Below are 10,693 nucleotides of genomic sequence, written 5' to 3'. Positions count from 1 at the left end.
ACATTTTTCTAGTTTTCTTTAAAAAACTTTGAAATGAAGTTATACAGGAAAATGGACAAAAATACATGCACATCCAAGTGCATTGTAAACTCTTACTCTCCTCAACCACCACTCATCTATCAGTTTGTTGTAGTGTTGTGGCTTGTGTGTTGCTGTAAGATATGTCACCAATATTTCAAATGCTAGTAGGCCTCCCAAAGTGAAAAATTTTCAGCAGAGCTTACAGACTAAGAACAGACTATGAAGAAGGTATAAGCTGTCTGTCTTGTAGGAATTAGCCATTGAAAATCTTATGGACAGAATTGAAACATTGTCATAGACTAAAAACTTCACGAAAAGAGGTAGAACATTGTTGGCTATAATATCAGAAGATGAGCCCCTCAGCTCAGGAGGCACTGGAAAGATCTCTCAGAAAGAGCTGCCATCTCAATGTAGCATTGACCATAATGCTGTGAATGTAGTAAAGCCTCTGGGACCTTCATTTGCTGACGGGACACAACTCAAAATGAGAAGACACAGTTGTACGTATCAATTAATAATTATAACCTGGAATGTTTGAGATATGAATCTAAAAATGAAATAGAACAGAAAAATGGACATTTTAGGCATTTGTGAGCTGAATTGGACTGGGATTGGCCACTTTGAATCAGAAAATCAAATGATTTACTATGCTAAGAATGACCCAATCAAGAGGAATGGCATTGCATTAATGAAAAAAGGACATTTCAAGATTTACCTTGAATTGCAATTCTTTCTGTGATATGATTATATCTACCGGCATTCAAGGAAATCCAATCAATACAACTATTATTAAAATTTGTGCATCAACTATCAAAGATTTTGATGAAGAAGTGAAGAATTCTACCAACATCTTCAGTCTGAAATTGATTGGACATGCAGTCAAGATGCATGGTTACTGGTTTCATAGCTGGTGAAAATTGAACAGTATAAAAAACATGCAGTTTAGAATCTTGAAACTGTCAAGTTCAAAAAGGACCCGTGTCTATTTGAAATGATTACTCTCCCCAGCCAAAGTGTTTTCAAAATTAATTCAAATGACATATCACATTTTAGTGCTATTATTAAAGGGGACGTAAATTCCAGAGTTTTGGGTTTTTTTTTTCATGCTGCAGATGGCTTTCTCTGGTTCCCTCAAAGCAGCACAGACAGACTCCCAGGATGCCATTAAGTTCAGTAAAGAGCAAGGCTGCTTGGAGTCAGCTCTGCCCTCCCCGGGAAGCATTGCTGCGGCATCCACAAAAACAGGATGGTGAGGATCAAAGGCCTGCTCTTCCACTAGCTAAAGAGAGAGCAAAGCACCCTCTCCCTCCCCAAAAGCTCCTTTCCCAGGAAGAGGAAAGTACACAGGCGGGGGTGGTGGGGGTGGGGTGGGGGATAGATATGTCTATCTACAGAGTAAGGATATTGAAATTTCAACGTAATCCTCCTTAAAAAGGGCTAATAACTAGAGTCAGCTGGACATTTCTGAACACATCTTAGAGATGTGTGCACGTTCAGTTTCCATGGACTTAGATCTTTCCAGTCCAGAAAAAAAAACCAACTCACTTTATCCCCAAATACCTTAACCACTAGTATGACTGCAGTCAGTGCACGACCTCCAGAGCTGTTAAGGACTGGAAAGGAGGCAAAAGCGATGATGTTCAAGCATCAGGCTATAATTATGGGCCTTTCACACAGCGGCGTCGGAGTGGCTATTACAATTCCAGGAACAATTTTAAAACCAGAAAATTCATGCATTGTAGTCAATAGATCATATTTCTCACAGTTGAAATTTTCTTAGGCACTGCACTGTCTTTTTAAGAGAATCCTGTTTTTTCGTAACATCAGGACTTGAACTTGCCACCTTCTTTTTCTTTTTCTTACTGTGTTTCCTACGTTTCTTTTCCTTCTATTGCTCTTTTTCCTCATTCTTCACTGCTTCTTCTCTTTTGCTCAGATCTTCTCAATATCATTGGATTCTGACAAGAACTCAGATGATAAATGCTTATTTATTTATTTTCTCATTAAATACTTTTATTGGGGGCTCTTACATCTCTTATCACAATCTGTACATTCATCCAGCGTGTCAAGCACGTTTGCACATGTTCTGGATAAAGGCTTATTTTCAGGACACAGTTGTCTCTGCTTGCCAAGTCCCTTCACATCCATTGCTTCCTCAATTGCACTTCAACTTCTTTTCCTTTTGAAAGCTCCCCTGACTGTCTCAATCCGTTTCTGATAAGGATTTATGTGAATGGTACTTCATCTTCTTTCTCCCCCTGCCCCCCCCTTTATTTTATCCTCGTTTTCAGAACTGAAGAACTGCTGGAAGATTCAGAGCTTGAAGAAGAAGATGAACACCCACCAGATTTCTTTCCTTTTTTTCTTTCTCTGTCTTCTTTTGGGATGAGCTCTCATTTCCACTCAGCAGTTTCTCCCTGGGTTTTCCTACTTCTTTCTTCCAGTTCTTATTCATTCTTTTCCCCCTTCAAATCCAGTCTATGCTTTGTAACCCTGTTCTTTCCCTTCTTCCGACGTAGGCCTTGGTTGACTCAGATCATCTTGTTTCGGTGACCCTGAAGACCGGACTGGACCCCTTGATCTGGCCATTGCTATTGGGTTCATAAAGGCCACCCGATCGTCCTGCTTCCTCATAGTGCTGGAGGTTTTGAGGAGTGCAGAGTCAAATGGTGGTGATCCCCAGGCCTGAGAGTCCCCCAGACAGATTCGCCGCAGCTCTCTCAGCGCTTCCGCAGCTGTTGATGGTACATTCTTACAGAGAGTCTAGTATCCTGGAGGACTCGTTCCAAATTTATAAGACACTAGAAACCACACAGAGAGCAAGGAGATACTACGGAAGTACTACATTAAGCCAAAGAACTGGGCTGACCCATGTAATCATAACCCTAAACCCCTAAACCATCAAACGCAATCCCATGAGGTTGTACATAAGAGACCTCATCAACTGTGCACTCTCTCTCTCCCTCTCTCTCTCTCTAGATATGTGGGGGCTTCAAAAAGTTCATGTACAAATTCCATGATCTTTCAGTTCTATTTTCCCACGACCGTTTTAGTGTCTATATCCATTGCACAACTTTGCCATTCCAACTTTTTACAGTTGTATAAGTTAAAGACAGCAATTAGTACACTAATTGGCCCTACAACCCCACTCTTGATCATTTTAATTTTCCATTATTATAAATAAAAAATCAGCGGTCCATAAGCAATAATACCCCTACTCCTTGGGGTCCCCACTTTCTCCCCCTCTGGTACCACTAATAAACTTTGAACTCTATACATTTCTGTTTTTCAATCAGTGAGGTCATACAATAGTTGTCTTTTTGTTATTGACTTAGTTCGTTTGGCATGTGTTTAAGCTCCATCCACATTGTAGTATTATCAAAACTTCATTTCTCTTTCTAGGTGAATAGTATTTCTTTGTATGTATAATGCCAAATTTTACTTATCTATTTATATATTGGTGGGCATTTAAATTGGTGACACTGTTTGGCTATTATGACAAATGCTGCAATAAATATTGGTGTACATATATCCACTCGTCACTGTTTCCACATTCTTTATATGTATACACAACCAGCAATGGAATTGTTAGGTCATATAGTAGTTCTATTTATATGTCTTTGAGGAAATAAGGTACCACAATGGTGGTACCATTTTGCATTCTTACCAGCAATAGACAAATTCCAATTTCCCCACATTCTCATCAACTTTTATTACTTTATGCTTCTTTTTTCTCTTCATTAATTTTTTTTTAAATCTTAGCCAAATTTTCAGCTGTCTTAGAGGAGCTCTGGTAGCATAGTGGTTACCCACTGGGCTGCTAACTGCAAGGTCCTCAGTTCAAAACTACTAGTTGCTCCTTGGGAGAAAGACTGGGCTTTCTACTCGGTAAAGAGTTACATTCCTGGAAACACTGGGTCATTCTACCCTCTTCTGCAGGGGAGCCACAAGTCCAAGCCAACTCAATGGCAATGAGTCTGGGTTTCTGGTTAGTAGGAATGGAATGGCATCTCACTGGTGTTTGGGTCCGCATTTCTCTGATGGCTAAGGATATTGAGCAACTTTTCATTTGTTTAGTGGCTATTTGAATGTTCTCTTTGGGGAAATGTCTACTCAATTCCCCGGGCAGCTTTTTATTGTGCTATTTGTCTTTTTGTTGTTGAGTTATCCAAGTCTTATATGCAATTGTGTTATCAGATTCTTATTGGATATGTGGTCTCTGAAGATATTCTTCTTTTGGTAAAAGAAGCCTTTTGATGAACTAATTTTAAAAATTCGTATGAGGTTCCATTTACTCCTTTCATTTTTGACTGCTTGGGCTTCTATCGTACAATCGTTAAAAGCGCTGCATGTTCTTTTAAGGGTGTCATGGTTCTAGATTTTGGTTCACCTTTTTAAGCTTTCTTGCCCTTAACCTTTGATCTTCAAAAGTCATACTGGCATGTACTGGGAGACCAGATACAATACTGGTTGGGAGGTTAAACTCAGGTGGCCTCTTAGTATCTTTGAACTTGGAAAATTTCGAATCATGACAAATGGAGTGCCAATGGCTAATGTGGGTCAGCTGCTGACTAAAATTTTAGAGGTTTGAGTTCATTGAAAGGCATCTCAGCAAAAGACCTGAAAATGTACTTGAGAAAAATCAGCTGTACAATTCTCCTTTGGCACCCATGATATCTTCATGAGTCTGAACAGATTTGACAGCAAATGGTTGTTTTATATTATGATGAAAAAAGTGCGTGCATCCATGAATGTTTAAAATGTTCAGAGATCATCTTTCATAAAGAATCAATCTATGAAAATACTAACTGCATGAAGCATCCACAATGATGACTGTCTCTGATTTATAAACAACTGTTTATAAGAGATTCAATTTTTGTGAAATTTTATCTCTTAGTTTTTTTTTCTCCAAAGTCTTCTATTGCTCATAAAAGGAAATAGAAGAAAGAGCTAGGAGGCAAAGGGAATTTACAGAGGTCTAAATAAAGGCATGTACATATGTAAATACATTTATATATGGGGATGGGAAAATAGATTTATGTGCATATATTTATAGGTTTAGTATTAAGGTAGCACACGGACATTGGGCCTCCACTCAAGTACTCCCTCAATGCAAGAATACTTTGTACTATTAAACTGGCATTCCATGATGCTCACCTTCCCAACACGATTGTTGAAGACAAATGGGTGCATAAGCAAATTTGGTGAAGAAAGTTGATGGTGCCCGGCTATCAAAAGATGTAGCATCTGGGGTCTTAAAGGCTTGAAGGTAAACAAGCAGTCATCTAGCTGAACAGCAACAAAATCCACATGGAAGAAGCACACCAACCTGTGTGATCACGAGGTGTCAAAGGGATGAGGTATCAGGCATCAAAGAACAAAAAATCACATCACTGTGAGTGATGGGGAGTGCGGAGTGGGGACCCAAAGCCCATCTCTAGGCAACTGGACATCCCTTTACGGAAGGGTCGTGGGGAGGAGACGAGCCAGTCAGGGTGCAGTGTAGCAACGATGAAACATACAACTTTCCTCTAGTTCCTAAATGGTTCCTCCCCACCCACTATCATGATCCCAATCTACCTTACAAATCTGGCTAGACCAGAGCATGTACACTGGTACAGATAGGAACTGGAAACACAGGGAATCCAGGACAGATGATACCTTCAGGAGCAGCGGTGAGAGTGGCGATATTGGGAGGGTGGAGGGGAATGGGGTGGAAAGGGGAAACCAATTACAGGGATCTACATGTAACCTCCTCCCTGGGGGATGGACAACAGAAAAGTGGGTGAAGGGAGACCTCAGACAGTGTAAGATATGACAAAATAATTTATAAAAAATCAACAAGGCATCAGGAAGGAAGAACGAGGGAGGGAGGGGGGGGGAAATGAGGAGCTGATGCCATGGGCTTAAGTGAGGAGCAAATGTTTTGAAAATGATGAGGGTAACAAATGTACAAATGTGCTTTACACAATTGACGTATGTATGGATTGTGATAAGAATTGTATGAGCTCCCAATAAAATGATTTTAAAAAAAAACTTCTATTGCTCAGTAGGCAAGGGAGGAAGATTACAGCTTTAGGACAGTACAGGTACTCATAGTCAGAAGTCACGGCTAGCATTTATTTTTTATCACCAAGAGATATTTATAAGGTAGACATACAACAATTACCATTAAGGCCCCCCTGAAATGTCAAGAGTGCAAGTCGATTTGATGTGACTGGAGGAGAAGGCGTAACAGCTGGAACGTGTCATTAATGCGCACTTCTTGGCATCAACTTTCTTTCCTTTTGGCAGAGTTTGCTAGTATAGTATTTAAGACGTGTGCTTTATATGCTTTAAAGGGCATAACTTACACAAAAATTGAATATTTTCAAAGAGTAGTTATAATTGCTAAAAATAGATGGGCATGTCTATGGATTCTGATATATAAATGACTATGTTTTTTTTGTTTTTTTTCAAAAGCTCGGGAATGATCTGAATACATTACTGCTACGTTGTTCAGAATATGCAACTCAGTTAGAAGAAACAGTTAAGGAAGAACGCAGCGTATGTATTCTGTGTAAATTACCAAGAATATGATATTAAAATCTCTCTATATTGGTGGAATTTAAATGGGATTGCCAGTAAACAGTATTAGACTTTATTCAATGCTTTAATGAGTTAGAAAAGATATAAAAACAGTTTCTTTAATGTCAGCCTAGGCATTTGAGGCTGTGAATTTTCCTCTAGATACAATGTTGATTGGATAATTTGCATTTTCAAACATAGTAGTCTTTTATTGTGTGCTTTCAAAAGTAAATTTATATTACCAAAGTCAAAATATATCACACATATTAGAAATTTAAAAATAGACTAAAATAAGAAAAGAAAAATCACTGTAATCCTATTCCCAGAGATAACCAAATACTATTAACATAATTTTACATGAACTCTATTAGTACTCTTAAAAAAAACCATATTATTTGATAACCTAATTTCATCTTGTTGTCAGGTGCCCCCACGTCAGTTAATTTCATTCTAATATATCATAATCATTTTTCCACTTTGAAATTTTTTTTTTTACAGTTTCAGGTTTTTTTTTAAGTATTCCAATTTTGCTGGGGAAAAAGTAAAGTGTCTATAAGCAAAGCCCAAAGTTAAGCCTATTTAATGTATATACCCAAGTCCATTCATAAATAATATTATTAAAATAATATTTCTACTTCTACACTTTGTCTGTAGAGCCTCCTGGCATAGTAAGTCACAAGTTGGACCGCTAACCACCAAGTCAGCAGTTGGAATCCCTCAGCTGCTGAGGGATAAGATATGGCCTTTACAGTCTCAGGAGTCCCCAGGGTTATTTCTGTCCTGTTCCTATGAAACGCACTGCCAGCTAGTCAATGCTGACTCACAGTGACCCCCGTGGGTTTCCGAGCCTGCAGCTGTTTTCAGGAGTTGAAAGCCCAGTCTTTCTCCTGCGGACCTGCTGGTGGTTTCGAATTGTCGACCCTGTGGATGGATAACAGCACCAGGACGATGAGCTGCAGTCAATTCTATGGCAGTGAGTTTGGGAATGCTTCATCTACCTGACTTGCAAGTTAAGGTTGTCAACTGCTATTGTGTTTCTTTCAGTTTTTCTGTGCATCTGTCTCACTCACTGCCGTCGAGTAGATTCTGACCCACAGCTGCCCAGTAGCACAGGGGAGAACTGCCCCTTGTGGGCTCCCGAGACTGGAACTCTTGACAGCTATGGAAAGACTTCTTTCTCCCGAGTAGGAGCTGTTGGTTTAGAACTGTTGACCTTTTGATTAGTAGCCCAACTTGTAACCACTACTCCACCAGGGCCGCTAACTTTTATTTATATGGCTTGCTATGTGTTTCTGCAGTGCTAACTGGTATAGAATTCTTCATGATAAATTTATCTGAATGATTCATTATACTTTTGCTAATATAGAATGAATCACGCTGTACTGTTTCATGGCTATATTTTGAGTACTAATCTTAAGTTTGACCCCACAATTTCTGTGGCTGTCTTAGATGGCCTGTTAGGTTTGCTTGATGATGTGAGACTCATTCAGGAAAGCCAGAAAACAAACAGAAATTGGGACTCGTGTGTCCCAGAGAGGAATCTGCCCCATACCTGGATCCAGGGCCACGCAGCGACAAGGCAACATCAAGTTGGAATTGTAGGTGTGGGTTTAAGTATGACACACAGGCTGGGGGGTTTAGGTAGTACACACTACAGTCTTATAGGTCAGTTTATAAGTTTCTAAAGCATTAGTACGGGACAAGGGAGAAACTTTAATCATGGGGACCCATACGGGATATGGCTAAACCAGTATGGAATTACTGTTAGAGATCACCATCATTGAGAGGCTGTGTGATAGACTAGGAATAGCCATGTAGAAATGGAGGGAAAGGACAACTAAGAAGAATATGTGGATGCAGAGACAGGGTATTATGGGAGCCACGCATTGATATGATAGAAGTCTAATATGAACATTCTTGGCATTTTTGGGGTTATCTATGATAACTTTCACTACAATTAATTTTCTTTTCTATTAATTTTGTTGGAGTTCTCATAAGCCACGGGTAGTTTGACTTTATCTTTAAGCCAGTTTAAATTTCTTTGTTTATTCTCTTTCATAACAAGAGTCTTACAGCGTTGGTTACACAGCATGGGTCTGATTTTCTTTTATCCTGTTCAAATGATTCTTTTTGTCCTTATGCTTTATTGACATATGATTCCTACTTTATTTTCCTGTCTCCCCCTCCCCCCAGTAATTCTGAGGATACAAAATTTTAAACTAAAATATTTATTTTCAATTCGTAGGTAACGCATATTCAGTGATTCGGGCCACATTCCCCGAGGAGTGTGCCGCCGCTTTCAGCTGAGTGGCCCCTCACATTAGCTCACCAAGTGGGGAGGATTACATGGCGTCTGCCAACTTTGTGACCATGGTGGCCTGGCCAAGTCAACCGATAGCTTTAATCATCACAGAAATGTGTCCTTTCTTCTCCTTTTTGGGAAAAGTTTGAGAAGAATCCATGTTAATTCTTTACATATTGGATAGGATTTCTCAGCAGTTTTCCTTATGGTAAAGTGTTGATGATGGTTCGTCTCTTTTATTGGTATGAGTCGGCTGAGATTTTCTATTTCTTCTCAAATCACTTAGGTAGCTGCATGAGTCTACAAGTTTGTCCAGCTCATTGTGCCTCTCCCTCATTACTCTAGGGAAAAGTGCTCAGCTGTTACCAAAATGGTTGGTGTTTCAAACCTACCCCGTGGTTCCATGGGTGAAACTGCTGGTGATGTGCTCTAGAAAAGGGTACAGCCTAGACAATCGCATGGATCAGCTCCACTGCCCCATCGTCTTGTTAGGAGTCAAAAGGCAACTTGATTGCACCTAACAACAATAACAATCCAATTTCTTGGCCTACACTTTTTATAGGATTGTTATGAGTCTCTTGTTTCTGTAGGATTGGTGATAATATTTCATCTTCATTTCTGAATTTTGTCATTTGTGTCTCTTCCCCCGTGCTCCATCTAGTTAACTACTTTTTGATATTTCTAAAAACCAAATTCTGAAGTCATTGATTCTATTTATTGTTTTTCTATTCTCCTTTCCCTTTGGTCCCAATCTAGCTCTATTGTTTCCTTCTTTCTGGCAGTGTTTGCCTGTTTGTCCTCCCTCCCCAGCTTCCCAGCAGTTTCCTATGGTTAAAGTTGGGTTACTGATTTGATGTCATTTTTCTTGTTTAAGGTAGACAGAGCAATACATCCCTCTTTTGAGCACTGCCTTTGCTGTGTGTCCCATTAGTTTTGGCTTGTGCGCTTACATTTTCATTTGTCTCCAAGTATTTCTATTTTCCCTCAGAAGTTTTAATTTCATCCATCGTTTGTTTAATAATGTGCTGATTTGTACATGCTTGGGATACTTCCAGTTTTCCTTCTGTTATTGATATATCTCCATTTTTCCTTCCGTTATTGATGTCTTCTGTTATCAGGAGAGCATTCTCTGGAACAGACCAGGCTTGGTAAAATAGAGGGCCAGTGAAGAGGAAGACCCTCGACCCTGTGGATTGGCACAGTGCCGGTTCAAACAGAACGACTGTGAGGAGGGCACCGAGCTGAGCATCATTTCAGGAAGTTGTACATAGGGTTGCTGTAAGTGAGAGCTGATGGGATGGCACGGAATAACAATGGATTTCTCGGGTCATACATGTTAGTCGAGGAAGTTTCTTTTCATGGTTGTAATTATTTTAGATTTCTGAAGCCTTGTTTTGTGTCGTAAAAATGGTGCAGATGACAATGATAACTATACGGTGTAATATGGGAAATGATCCATGGGCCTTGGGCAGTCTTCTGTTTCTTATAGGTCCATTTAAGATAGATGTTGAGGCCCTCGATTCCCTTATGGATCTCTAGATGTTATGTCTCTTTTTGAAAGCGGCATATTGAAGTCTCTAGAATTATTCTGGAAGCACTTGATTTCCCAATTCAATCAGAGTAGGCTGCATTTACTTTGGTAGTTTGCTGTTCGATGCATGTATATTTATTTACATTTGCTACAAATTCTTGATGATTGTCCCATTTTGCAATATATGATGTCCTTCATTTCTCTTTTGTTTGGCATTAGTTTAGCCATATCACAATGTCTTTTGTTTGGACTATCACTTTAGATTTTTTTCT

At 39.4% G+C, this 10,693-nt stretch overlaps 1 pseudogene; it reads right to left on the bottom strand.

Moving 5' to 3' along the window:
• Positions 1-1,780: 1,780 nt before the first annotated feature.
• On the bottom strand, positions 1,781-2,655 carry LOC123521664 (annotated as a pseudogene).
• Positions 2,656-10,693: the final 8,038 nt, after the last annotated feature.

This window comes from Echinops telfairi, unplaced genomic scaffold (genome assembly GCF_000313985.2).
Source record: "Echinops telfairi isolate 266 unplaced genomic scaffold, ASM31398v2 ScPeMD7_31;HRSCAF=116, whole genome shotgun sequence".
Taxonomy (NCBI): domain Eukaryota; kingdom Metazoa; phylum Chordata; class Mammalia; order Afrosoricida; family Tenrecidae; genus Echinops; species Echinops telfairi.
The sequence above is the reverse complement of the archived record's forward strand: the minus strand, read 5'-3'. Positions and strand labels throughout refer to the sequence as shown.